We start from the raw sequence: 14,708 nt of genomic DNA, 5'->3' as shown, positions 1-14,708 counted from the left end.
AAGCACGCGACGTCCACAGCAGCCACAACAGCAGCTTGGGGGCCTGAACGGCGGTTTGGAGCAGGGCCGTGAAGGAACGGCGGCTGCTCAACGCGCCGGTTGTGCTGCAGGACCCCCTTGGACCTCCCTCTCCCTCCAGCCATCCACTTCCTTTCCTCCACCCTTCTTGTGTACGTGAGTTTGTTTTGTTTGTTCTGTCCCTGGGTATTTAATTAAGTCTGTAGGTAAGCTAGTATTTGCACTGTGTCACCTGCGTCTTATGTGCTTGTAAATGAACGTGACTGCTTTCTTTTTGCTTATGTGTGTAAATAGTCAATAAATTCAGTAGTATTTCCAAACCTTTCTTTGCCTTCGTTTTCCTCTTTGCATTCGTCGTTTTAGTCTTTTCCCTCATTGAGCAGCCGCGGTGCGATCTGGTCAACGTCGGGTGGAATCGGGTTCTAATCGGGGAGTAACTGTTCGGTCGCGGTTGGACCATCCGCTCGGCCCATCATACCATCTAAACCGCGATCAGTAACAATTGGTGTCTGGGAGTGAGATTCGGGGCCCGAACCAAATTTTTAAAACATCTAAAAAAAAAAAAAAAAATTTGGTCAAAATTTGGAGCGTCCGAAATTTGTTTTGTTTTATAAAACCCGAATTTTGAAATCGCGCCATGGCTGGTCAAGGCGACGGGATGCCGGTGGGAGAGATAGAGGGGTTAGGAGTAACCCAGGATCAAATGGAGGGGAGCAATGAGGAGGCGGTTGAGGGAGTTTCAGACGCACAAAATGGCGTCCTCGCGCACGTGGGTGTAGCGGCACCAAATTTTGCCACACCCTTTGTACTACCAACGGTGGTCCAAATGCAAGCCTTCATGGCGCAATTCGCCGAGACGCTGAGAATAAACAGGGAGAAATGGAGTAATAAGATGGATGCTCAGAGTGAGCAAATAAGGGCTCAGACTGAGCAAATTGAAGCAACAACGAAAGGAATGAGGGCCGATAGGGAGAAAAGGGAGCAGAGGGACAGAGACCGCAAGTTGGGCGAAAGGGTCCCAGGGGTGCACGACGAGGTAACGCGGGTCGAAAAGCGCTGGTTGAGCGAAGAGGAGGAAAGCGCGGGTACAATGACGGGGGTAGAAATCGCGACACGGGGTTTGGAAAAGCCGGCGACCGATGAGGTAGAGGGTGTTTTATTAAAGCCAGCGGTCGCCGAGGTTAATAAAGAAAAAGCAGTGCTGGGAATTAAAATTGAAGAGATGACGGAGGTAGCCCGGGAATTGCAGGGAGAAATGGATTATGTACAAAGTCCCTGCTCACATCACGATGCTGTGCTTAACCCGAATGGAAGTTTGCAGGTTCGCGTGGAGAAAAGGATCCCCCAGGTGAGTCGTGCTGTATATTGTGCGGGTAGATTTTGCAGGAGGATGTTTAGCGACAAAAGAATTTTCGCGCGCTTGTGATCGAGGAGGCATCCGGGCGTTGGTGAAGGGTCCCGTGTGAGTGGAAATGGCACGCGTGGGAGGAAAAAGTGTGCGTCGGCGAGTGGGTGTGTTATAAAGTGTGGGAGTGAAGCCGAGTGTGAGCGAGAATGCACGTCGGGGTGTACGGAGTGTGACACGAATAGTGAGTTGGTGATGGCGCAGGTGCGAGAGGGCACATCGGAGCGCGAGTGTGAAACCGAGTGCGAGCGAGAATGCACGTCGGGGTGTACGGAGTGTGACACGAATAGTGAGTTGGTGATGGCGCAGGTGCGAAAGGGCACATCGGAGCGCGAGTGTGAAACCGAGTGCGAGCGAGAATGCACGTCGGGGTGTACGAAGTGTGACACGGAGAGTAAGGTGGTGGTGGAACGTGTGCGAGAAAGCACACCTGAATTGGTCATGGCGCGAGTGTGGGAGAGCCCATCCGAGCGCGTTAGTGGGTGGATGCAAGAGTGCACGCCCATGGTGAGTGTTACGGAGGACGTAACGGAGGAGAGGTGTGGACCAAAGTGTGCGCAAGAGTGTGCGCGAGAAGTGTGGTGTGTAACAGGGAGAGCGTTGGTGGAATGTACGGACGGTGTTGGAACGCCAGGTTTTGTGAGGGTGAAAGGGGTAGCGTATGCTTGTAAGCATGCAAGTGAAGCATCGACGGTAACCGGGTTAGCGGTTAGGGCGACGGATAGCCGATGCGAGCACTCGGGGCGTGGGGTGCTTTGTTGGGTGCGAGGCCCGGCGCGGGTCGATGCTGCGTCGCTTCTCTTCGAAGCGTCGTTGCCGATTCGGGCTTGGCCCCGCCCCGCACGGTCGAGTCCGGGCTTTGACGGGCGAGGCGACCGGTCCGGTTCAAGGGCGAGTGGGAGGAAGCGGTACGGTGCCCCCTCGTGGGGACGGGGTTCCGACCGGGGGAGATTGAGCCATCGGGCCCGGGACCGCAAGGTGCCGCGCCGAGATGGTGCGTGGAGCCTCGGTCCAAACAAACCACCTCCCTTGAACCGAAAGCCGGACGGATTCAACCTGCAGGCGACCAAACCACCCGAATTCATTGCTCGGCTTTACGAACCGAGTTTAATGATGTCACGACGCACCGAGGCTAGGATATAGTGGACTGTGATGATGATAGTAGTGATTTGATACGAAATTTATAATAGTGGGTAGAATTGGCAGTAAATGGAAAATTTTTGATTTGTGGAATTTGGATGTGCAAAATTGATAGTGGGACCTCCCCGATGTGGAGGGATGGCAAATCCACCATCCCTCACAGTAAGGTGGGGGCAAATGCGCTATAGATTATGGGGTTGATGGCAGTGAAAACTAGCCCGGGTGGGTTAGGATATATAGTGTGTAGGGATCTAGCGAAGATGACATTAGGTAACGTTAAGTTTAGTTAGTGACTGATACCTGTAGTGGGGACGCAGGTAGTTTAGTGTGGATGATAATGACGTGGGAGCGCAATAGTTTAAAGGGACGACTGGGAAGCGCAAGTTTCAGAGGGGAGTAGTTAGCTGAGATGATGCCGTGTGTTTGTGATTGAACAGGTGTGATTGAACAGGTGTGATTGCACAGGTGTGCAACTGAACAGGTGGATGGAGCAGTGTAGGAGGGAGTAGTGGTGATTGCGTGTTGTGTTGACCAAATGGTCCAGGAAGAGGAGGAGGGTGCAGGTGGCACCAGGTATGATTGCACAGGTGTGCAACAACAGGTATGGAGAATGGTAGTGTAGAATAAATGGAGTATTGGAATGGATGGTCGTGGAGTGAGTATGGTGGAAAACTGTGGAGTGGAGTGGATGGTGCGAAGGTGTGAATGGGGGAAGAGTGGACCGCCATCACGGATACCCGGGGCGGGTAGTGTAAGTGTTAGGTAGAGGGTATAGGTAAATTGTGGTTGGATATTGGCATCTGTGGTGCGAGTGGAAGAATGATGTTTGGATGGGTGCATTAGTGTTGTGGAAATGGCTGGGCGTGTAGCCTGTTAGTGTGTGTAGTTGGTTGGGCACTCCACCACTGTGAGGATGTCGGCCAGGTGAGGCCGCAGGTGGGCTCTGGGAGCCGGTAGTTGTTGTGGATGGGGCCCGAGGATCCGGAGGACGGACCCGGGTAGCCCAGTGCCAGAGGGCACCAAGGGGTGACAGAACCAGGAGGGGTCTTCCCCAGTTAGTTAGGTTAGGGTGAGGAGCTAGGTAAGCTCGGGTGGCAACTACAGTGGTGGAGGTGTGCAGGTGGGTAGACCTGCTGGGAGAGCTACACGTCACAGCCCAGAAATTGTGCAAGGGCACCGGGAGATGAATCGGGGGAGTGAGACCCCAAATTGAGAAGCACCACAGTTTGGTCAATGGGAATTGGTTTTTAGAACCCATAGTGTAAGTTGGCCAATGGATTGGCGGGGAAAGATTCCGGGTAGTGTAAAGTGTGTTAATGTCATTTAGAAAGTAGTTAGGATGAAGTCTCCTTGCACCATCTGCATCCACTCACCTGAGGTGACAGGTACTCCACACCATGCCATGTTTAATTATTTTTGATGCAAATGTTTTGGATTGTGAGACGCATCATGACGTGGGTGTGACATTGTGCTTTGATGTTCCATCTCTGCCTCCTTATGAGGATTGATGATGAATTTGGTGATGGCAAATTTTGAAGTAGAGGGATTGTGGCGACGAATTTGGTATAAGGGAAATATGGGGAGACGTGACAGTAGCGACGAATTGGTAATGTGTAGATTTTGTAAATATGGGGTAAGGACAAGGGTAGTGTAGGTGACAGGGGGGTGACGTACGGTAGGGACGAGCTTTCTCACTTCGCCCTCCGTACGCATTTCGCCTTGCATTGCCTTTTTGATGTGTACCCTTATGACCTTACCCTTCGCTCATTTGTCTTTCCCCTTTTGTCTCCCACATGACCTGTGCGCCATTGGGTGCCGAGGGGAGCGTGCGTGAGTCCTCCATTGTGCGCCCGGAATTCCCAGAACCAGCTGTCTGCATCGATGCACCACATTATGGACCACAGGTCTGTGGCCGAGCACCACTTATGGACCCCATGGGTTGGGGCATGGCCCCTCTGCTGGAACCGGCCATGAGGGCCCGAAATCTTGCTGGCGGACCTTGGCCACAGGGCACCGATGCCCCACAGGTGAACCACACTAGTCGGCCCTGTGGGCCATAAATAAAATAAATAAAAACGGACACATTGGGTGCAAGTTTTAATACAAATAGGCCGCCAGTAAGCAAAGCAAAAGAATGACAACATCTGGAAGACCAAATATAACAACCAGCAGAGGGAGCCGAAGAGCAAGAGATCACCTGCAGGGTTAGGGGTTGTTGATTTTATTTTGATTGAACACTGATGAACTATGGTGACTGCACCGATTGGTGCTTGAGGGTGCTTGTATTGGTGCGTTTTTGGGTGCTTTCATGGTGCGTCGATGCAGAGCAGACTGTCTCCCCCCCAGAAAGAACAATCACAGGTCCTGGGTTAGTTTTGTAAATAAAAGCAGAGTCATTGTAAATAATGCTCCCCACCGTCAGTGTATAGTTTGAAGACCATTCCGCAATTCGGTTAACTGTGGGCGTAAGTCTGTTAGGCAGGGTGCAATGGAGCAGCGGGACACATTTATTTATGTTTTAAAACTGTCGCACTCAGGGTCAGGTTAAAAGTAGAGGGAACTACACCTACGTGTCACACTAAATAAAAGTTGTAGGCCCGGGAAGTGCCTAAGAGGAGGAGGGTGCAGTGTTGCGGAGATGAGGACTGTATTTTTTTGATTGTGTGCTGTATTATTATTATTATTGTTTATTCTGCGCCCCCCCTACCTCCGGAGCTGTGTAAAGGTGAAAGGGCATCCCATAATTAGTCCACAAGCATACACGTCAGCCAAATAATAGAATACCCCTGTTTGATAGTTATCTCTTATTCTGTGTTTTAGGGTAAGGCTGTGTCTCCCATTAATTGAAGTACTCCATTGCACCGGTGAAAGAGAATAGATCCCCTTTCATTCCCATCCCCAAAATCTCCATTCCCTTTTACATCCCCTCTGGTGATTGCCAACCCTCGATTGCCAAATTACCTCCCCTCCAATAACCGCCATTGACCATGAGGCAGGGTCGGAGAAGAAAGGCGTGTCTCCACCTCGTCATAGAGGGGAAGAGGGGCGTGCCCGCCCGTCGTCATCAAGGGCGGAGCGAGAGGGTCGCGCGACCAACCAGGGCCGAGGTGAGCACCCCGATGGGCGTGTCCAAAAGGCCGGCGGCTTAATCGCCGGAGGCGATATAAAAGGCGCGCACGAGAGAGAGTCGTGAGTTGGTCGTCAGTGGAGGAGTCAGTCAGTGGAGTCGGTGGTCAGTTGGTTGCGTTGGTTGCGGTGAGGAGTCGGTGGTGGTGGTCAGTTGGTTGCGTTGGTTGCGGTGAGGAGTCGGTGGTAAAGAGTGAACGAACACACAAGAAAGAGTTGAGGGTTTGGACCAGACGAGTCGGACAAGGCCTGGCAAAGCACGCGACGTCCACAGCAGCCACAACAGCAGCTTGGGGGCCTGAACGGCGGTTTGGAGCAGGGCCGTGAAGGAACGGCGGCTGCTCAATGCACCGGTTGTGCTGCAGGACCCCCTTGGACCTCCCTCTCCCTCCAGCCATCCACTTCCTTTCCTCCACCCTTCTTGTGTACGTGAGTTTGTTTTGTTTGTTCTGTCCCTGGGTATTTAATTAAGTCTGTAGGTAAGCTAGTATTTGCACTGTGTCACCTGCGTCTTACGTGCTTGTAAATAAACGTGACTGCTTTCTTTTTGCTTATGTGTGTAAATAGTCAATAAATTCAGAAGTATTTCCAAACCTTTCTTTGCCTTCGTTTTCCTCTTTGCATTCGTCGTTTTAGTCTTTTCCCTCATTGAGCAGCCGCAGTGCGATCTGGTCAACGTCGGGTGGAATCGGGTTCTAATCGGGGAGTAACTGTTCGGTCGCGGTTGGACCATCCGCTCGGCCCATCATACCATCTAAACCGCGATCAGTAACAATATTATGGTTTGTTTATTACCTGGTGTGGTTGCATTATTGATTCGACTGTTTCATTCGCTGGTTCCATTGAGGGACAATATTTGCTGGGTTTCAACCAAGGATAACACATCTTTCTGCTGGGGACCCTCTCGGGGTTTGGAGGTCCACCGAGACCAGGGGCAAGGGGGGGTAGCCCGTAGCACTAACTAATGCATGTGATGTGTTGCTGTCTGCTCTCCCGGTCAGTTTTATCGTCTTGTGTCAGAGGGGAATTTAATTAGTGTGTGCACCAATGGATCTAACTAATGTATGTGATGTGTTGCTGTCTGCTCTTCCGGTCAGTTTTATCGTCTTGTGTTGGAGGGGAATTTAATTAGTGTGTGCACTAATGGATCTAACTAATGTATGTGATGTGTTGCTGTCTGCTCTCCCGGTCAGTTTTATCGTCTTGTGTCGGAGGGGAATTTAATTAGTGTGTGCACGAATGGATCTAACTAATGTATGTGATGTGTTGCTGTCTGCTCTTCCAGTCAGTTTTATCGTCTTGTGCCGGAGGGGAATTTAATTAGTGTGTGCACTAATGGATCTAATTAATGCATGTGATGTGTTGCTGTCTGCTCTTCCGGTCAGTTTTATCGTCTTGTGCCGGAGGGGAATTTAATTCGTGTGTGCACTAATGGATCTAACAACACATGTAATGTGTTGCCATAAGGGACACCGAATGATCACAGAGGTTTGACATACCGGGGAGTTAGCCTAATCCCTCTTCTACCTATCACCCGATCATCCTCGCAAGATCACAGCTGCACACTTAATCCGACATTCGGGCTACAGAACTTATTACATCGAGATTCCCTTTCCCGACAGGCGAAGCACCGACCTATGCAGATCTACCTGGATCTATATATGCCTGACCCAACCAACATCACACATGTTTATTTATTCCATATACTTATTTTGACATTTTTAATGATTTAATTTTCTATTCATTAAATTTATTAATGTAATTTTATATGATTAATATTATTTTTATGTACATTTGTAAGTTTTATGAAACAGTTTTATTATTGTAAACTTGACAAATTTCAGTATTCGAACTGCCTTGCCCAGTGTTTAAATATTTCAATAAACCGAAATGAATGAATGAATGGACTATTTAACTTTTAAAATCGTTGATGTAATGAATACCGTCCCTTGGATCTATAAATTATATGATTTGAATGGGGAAGAAATCTTGGGTTCATTTTATTGACAAGAATTACAAAAGCCCCAAATAAGCAGATAATGCCCTTGAAAGCAATGGGTTGGCGCTTCACAATCCTCTACTATACACCGCTATGGACACTCGAGGGCCAAGTTCAGGGCGTATAGTAGGGGGCATCTGCTGAGGTATTAAAAATAATAAATAAACAATCCATGTAATGGGGGACGTTCGCAGATCTGTGAACCCCAAACACAGAATCCTCAACTGAATAATCAGTCAAGGCTTAACTTCGAATCTATTTGACCTTGCCGGACCCCCAACCGGTCCCCGAAGTTTCGTCCAAATCCGTCCACAACTTTTTGAGATATCCTGCCATGTATCGTTTTTGGCCCCATCTCCCAATGGTGAAGAATCACTTAAAAATTCTAGTCACCGAATCCAGATCTTTACCAAAATCTAATCATTTCGTCCTTGACACAAACGCGACATCTCTGCCTGCGACCGTTCACTTGAACTAGATTCCTATATTCTGATGTGAAAAGCGAAATGTACAACATTTAACAACTAAACGCGGACGTCGTAGGAAACACCGTTTAGATTTCCTGCCCGTTGTGTGTTTTCTCTTGAACTTCTCCCGCCGCTGGTCGGGTCTTTTGACCAAGCAGGAGTTAAATTAATTGAAATGATTTAATCTGAAAGCTCCGGTGAGTAATCCTCAAGCGATCTCTTGTTATTATCTTCCACTGATTTTAAAATAACATTTACCTCAGCTGAGGAAGAAGCCAGGACGAGCATTTCATGCGTTCCACAGGTGCTTGGAGTGCTGACCACGCCCAAAAGGTGAATTATTGTGTTATAGAGAAGTAAAGTCGTCCTGGTTTTAACAATGTTTCATTTATAATTCAGCCATTCTGCTCTCTGTCTGCGGAAATATTCACATTTCTTCTTTGACCAAGTTGCACTTTCACCCCTGATCGTTTGCCCTCCACTTCCGCCTCTGCCGTTGCCGAGCAACGGGTTTTGAGACAGATCTTCGAAGGAATGAGGGAGAAGAGTGAAGGATGAAAGAATGAGGTGAGCAGCAGGGACGTGTTCCATCAGCAAGCCGCTTGTAATGTCGATAATAACAGGTGTCGAACACTCCGCTCTGTTACCTTGGAGTGTTTACTTGAGCGCTTTGAATCAAGCGAGCCGCTTGGCGAGCGGTAAGCGAGCTGCTTGCTAACGGAACACCCTGGGAATTGAGGCCCACATGGTCCGCCGGCTGGTCGTGCACCCCCACCCCCAGTACTATACCTGGGTGGCACCTTTTGATTCCTTTGGATGTCCTGCGTGAGTAATACGATGTTAACATAAAATATATTGGGTTGGATATTTGTACTTCAGGTACCTTGTTGATAGGTGCCCATAGTCACGTGACGTGAACTTCATACTCTGAAATTTCTGGAATATGGTTGCTCAGCAACCTCCTGCCTCAATTTGAATAAACCTTTCGTTGATTGTTGCATATCATTTGAAAGGTTAAATCAATTGTCTGTTCAATGATGCAGCAAATATTCATTTCTGATGAATATTCATCCGAACAGTCATGAAATCACAATAATAAACGAGATCATCACAAGGAAGGGCACACATACCTCCACCTGACTGTTTATTTATTATTATTATTTTTGTATACAAGATCGAGGTTCGTGTAAGAGCTAACATTGATCACAAAAAAACAAACTGACACATAAAACGTATGATAAAGGGAGCAGGAGACGACATGGAGAGCAGGGATATCGGGAGATCTGTGGGAGGGTGAGGGCTTGGGGGGAGGAGGCATGGGAAGGGGGTGGGGGAGGGGGTGGGAGAGGTAATAAAAAACACATGGACACTGCTAGGTCTTCCAGGAAAGAAGTCGGTATTTCAAAAAAGTGGGTATGGGGTGAATTAACAGGGGTAGAAAAGATCAAGGTTTTGGATGGGGGAAGATAAGAGATGGTGGTGAACAGCTGTTTTAAAGACCTGGAGGGAGGAGTGGGATTGAAGAGAGTGAGGGAGTTTGTTCCAGAGGCGGGAGAAAAGAGGAGTGAAGGAGTGAAGGTGAGGAGAGAGTCTTGATTTTGGCAGTTTCACCAGAAGAGGGTTGCTGGCAGATCTTCTGCGACCTGCAGGAATATTTGGGGGACAGAGCCCAGAGAGAGCTGGGGGAGCAAGGCCCGAGAGGAGTCGGTAGAAGATGGAAAGACCACCAACCTGCCTGCGGTGAGTAACTGAAAGGCCCTCGGAGATAGCGTCATCGCGGGAGATTCCAATGATTCTAAACGCTTTGGTTTCAACAGCGTGAAGACGAGCTTGGTGTGAGGCAGGAGCACCAGCCCAGAGGGGAGAGCAGTATTCCATTGAGCTGCGGATGAAAGCCTTGTATGTGGTGAGGAGCTCAGGTGTGCCAAGGAAGGACTTCACACGACGGAGGATGCCCAGTCGGCGACTGGCTTTGGAGGCCAGCTTGGAAATGTAGTTTTCTCAGGAAAGATCATGGCAGATAGTGAGACCCAAAAGCTTGAGTGACAGAACTTCTTGGAGAGGATTATTCAGAAATTAGATGGGAGGGTTGTCCAGTCGGTCTTTTCGGAGAGACATCGTAAGAGTGTGAGATTTGTCAGGATTGAAAGACATGTTCCACTTGTTTGCCCAGTCTGTGATTTTGTCCAGGTCTGCAGAGAGTGAGGAGGCTGCAGACTGCCGATCTGAGGGATGAGGAATGGAGCGGCAGAGAGTGGAGTCATCAGCAAAGAGATAGAGAGGATTTTCAAGAGAGTCAGAGAGATCATTGATGAAGACCAGAAAAAGCACAGGGCCCAGAACACTGCCTTGGGGAACTCCAGCCTGAACAGGAAGAGGAGATGAGAGAAACCCATTCAGGGCCACACGTTGACTACGACGAGAGAGGAAGTACGCCAGCCATGCGTGGAGATTTCCATGGATACCAAAGGAGGAGAGTTTGGTGAGCAGAGCGGGGTGCCAGACCGTATCGAAGGCACGTGATATGTCGAGGGAGACAGCTCTAATTTCCTGTTTGGCATTGAGGACCTCCATCCATTGTTGAGACAGCAGAAGCAGCATGTCCAGAGTAGAGTGACCTGGTCTGAAACCAAATTGATGATCAGAGATCAAGCCATTGGAGAAGAGGAAAGATTTCATATCCGAAGCAATGATGGATTCCATGACTTTGCTGATAATTGGGAGAAGGCTGATTAGTCTGTAGTTGCTAGGATCAATTTTTTCACCTTTTTTGTGCAAAGCTGTGATGTTGGCTGATTTCCAAGCAGATGGCAGTTGACCTTGAGCAAAAGAGAGGGTGAAGAGAACAGAGAGAGGGAGTGAAAGAGTGGAAGAACAGGATTTTAGGACCCGTCAGCTGATGCCGTCAGGTCCAGTTGCAGAATCAGAGTCGAGGGTTGACAGAAACTTTTCCACCTTGTCAGGAGGAAAGGACACGGAGTCCAGGAGCAGCTGGGTACGACTGCGTACGGTTGGTAAAGAGAGGGATGGATTTGGGACACAAGATTTAGAGGCAAACACAGAGTTTAGGTATTCAGCTTTTTCACGTGCAGAGTCAGCTGTGTAGCCGTTTGAGGTAAGGGAGGGGATGGAGGGGGAACAAACACCAGAAACAGATTTGACCAGACGCCACCAGGATTTGGAAGAGGGAGACAGATAAGAGAGTTCGGTCTTGAGAACGGAGAGATATTGTTTCCTGGCTCTCCTGAGGGTGGACACACACTTGTTTCGGGCTTTGTGAAAGGAAATGAGATTTCCTTCCGTTGGATTTGCTTTCCAGGAGACGAAGGCAAGTTGTTTCTGGGCAACAGCCTCACCACAAGATTCCGTGTACCATGGACGGGAGGAAGGGTATGACAACTGAAGACGAGATGGGATAAATCTGTGCATGAGAGAGAGCAATTTACTTTGGAAGAATTCCCAGGATGAGTTGATGTCAGAAGTGGTAGAGATGGGAGACCAGTCCAGATGATTGATGGCTGCTTGAAGACCGTGCCAGTTGGCCTGAGTGAAATGCCAGACTCGTCGACGCTGAGGAGGCGCCCTGAGAATGGTCAGAGAGATGCCCACTTTAACAAGCACATGATCAGATGAGCCGATTGGAGCAGAAGAAGAGCAGCAGACATTTTCAGGGAAGTTAGTCACAACCAAGTCCAGAAGAGAAGATGCTCCGTTGACTGAGATCCGGGTCGGGAAATTGACAGATTGTGCCAGTCCCAGTGAGTCGCAGAAGTCCTTTGCTGAGGAGCCATGGCTGGTGAGAGAGGGACCCACACCCAGCCAACTGGCATGGTGACAATTGAAATCACCACATATGAGGAGTTAGGATGAGTAGACAGAAGTTGGTCCATATTATCAGACAGCGAGATGTAGATGGAGTCATCACTGTTTGGTGGACGGTACAACACACATATGAACAAGAGGTGGGAGCGAAGGGGAGGCCGTAGCCAGAGGTTTTCCTGGGGGTGAGGTGGAGAGAGTGCAGTGCAGGGCGAGTGAGGAAGAGAGTTTTTGATAAAGATAGCAACCCCACCTCCAGGACGAGGCTCAGGTCTCTCATACCGGAGGAGGGAGTAACCCGGGAGAGATACTAAGGAATCGGAGACATCATGAAGGAGGAAAGTTTCTGTTTAGCAGATCACGTCTGGTTTGACAGAAGCAACCTGTATGGAGAGATCAGTTGAGTTTGAACGAAGGCCCCGGATGTTTGAGGTCCATACCGTTAATGAAGAGGGAGGGGGAGCATCGGATACAGAACAGGGGGGAGGAGGGGTAGGGTAAGATGTGGAAGAGGTGGAAGAGGTAGGGAGAGCTGTTGAAGGTGTGTCAGAGATTTCAGAATAGCTCGGAGAAAGGGAAGGATGGGGCGGACAAAAGGTTTGATGGTGATTGGGTGAGGCACAATAAGGTGTTATTTGAGGAGGGGGAAGAGTTAGGCAGAAGGTTGGGGGAGATGGAGGTGAGAGTTGGAAGAGGGAAGAAGTGGGGAGGACGCTTTGAGGAGGGGAGTGAGAGGGGGGAAATTGAGAAGAAATGAGGGTGGGGAGATTTGAAGGGGAGGGGCGAGGGGGGAGTTTAGGAGGGAAGGGACAAGGGGAGGGATTTGAAAGGGATGGGATATGGGGGAGATTTGGAGGGGAGGGGTGAGGCGGGAGTCAAGGAGGGGAGGGGCGAGGGGGAGTCTTGGAGGGGAGGGGTGTGGGGGGAGTTTAGGAGAGAAGGGGAAAGGGGGGAGATTTGAAAGGGATGGGTGATGGGGAGGATTAGGAGGGGAGTGGCAAGGGGGAAGATTTGGGGTGGAGGGGTGATGGGGAAGATTTGGATGGGAGGGGTTATGGGGAAGATTTGGAGGGGAGGGGTGAGATTGGATTTTAGAAAGTGTACGATTAATGGGAAACGAACATTTATTGCAAAATGAGTTTCTTGTGACCTTCGAGTCAAAAATACGTTTAAGGACGCTGGAGGGAGGATGGAGTGCAGGAGAGTTTAGGGAATGTAGAAAAGAGGCACTGAAAGAGATGGAATTTTTTTTGGGGATGGATAGATTTGGTGAGCAAGTCGAAAGCAACCTTTTAAAGAAGAAGAAGAAAAAGGTGTTATAATATATGATGGAATACAGAACTTGAGGGGAAAGTGTAAACATTATAAGGTTAATAACAGTGAACGTTAACAGTGAACAGTAATAACTGTTATTACAGTAACAGTAATAACAGTGAACGTCGTTCGAAGAACGAACGAACGAATAAGAATGAATAAACGAATGAGAACAAAGAATAAGAACAGAGAAGGAAATGTTTTTTTGTTTTTGTTTTTTTCGTTGATTTTAAACAAGGAAGTAGGCTGTGGGGTGAAAATACTGGGAAAAGCAGAGAACGAAAGTTATTGGAGCACAAAAGACGGACCGCTGAGAGAAAAACGAAGCCTCAAGGTTGGACACTGTACAAGGCCTCAAAAGACACGGCACGATTTCACACGATTTTCTATACAGGTATGAAAGATTTGCACCGAAAATCTTCCTCGGGACACACGATACGTACAACACCATAAAATAAATACAGTTATAACGAAAATACAAATGGGAACAATTACTTAACTTCGATTTCGATGGAGAGTGTGGACAGCTGCGAATAAACGAAAACCTCGCCGGCAAGACCGGAAGCGGCAAAATGTGATCGTCACCGTGACATTCTTCCTCCGACCCGACAATCCGTGTCTCGATATAATATGCAACTCAGGAATGCTCAACATCTTGACCTACCTCGGTGTAAGACTCAGAGATACAAGAATTCAACAATTCCTTTTTTGATTGAAAGGCTTAATTCTGTTATGTAGGTGCATCTTACTATAATTCACCAAATGTCCATCTGTCTGTTCGGAGGGAACCGTAAAAACTGCTGAACCGATCGCAAAGATATTTTGGGTGGGTAATCCTGGGACTCCTGGGAGTAAAATAGGCTATTTAGTTTTCCTAATTTCAGCTTTCGTCTCCAGCATTCTCAGGTTTAGACTCCCACATAACATTCGTGTAAGCGTAATGTTCATTGTGATGTTCTCATTGTGACGATGTTGTGACGATGTATGTGTTCGCGGTAGTGTTTGACGTGACGGTGTGAACGTAATTTCGTAATGTTTTTCATTTCGTAATCCTTTAATGAACGTTTAATGTTTAATGAACGTTTAATGTTTAATGAACGTTTAATGTTTAATGAACGTTTAATGCCCTTCGATGTCCAGGGCTGCACGCGCGCTACAGTGGACTTGCCAGCGTGTACCTTGCCCTTCGCCGTCAGGCTCGGGTAAACCGCTGAGCCCCATCTGTGATGGGGACTGGGGCTTGAGACAGTGTACTTCATTAAAAGTATAACCAGGCGGCCATCTTGGATTTTGACGTGGCGACCCAATTTTCAATAGCGTTCTCCCTTGTGTATAGATACACCCACACACCAGATTAGAAGTTGGTACTTCGCTTATTTTTCAAGATATTCCGCTCACAAGGTTCAGACATACATGGAGT

Source organism: Myxine glutinosa, chromosome 6 (assembly GCF_964187855.1).
Source record: "Myxine glutinosa chromosome 6, kmMyxGlut1.1, whole genome shotgun sequence".
In the NCBI taxonomy this organism is placed as follows: Eukaryota; Metazoa; Chordata; class Myxini; order Myxiniformes; family Myxinidae; genus Myxine; species Myxine glutinosa.
Note: the sequence above shows the minus strand (reverse complement) of the source record.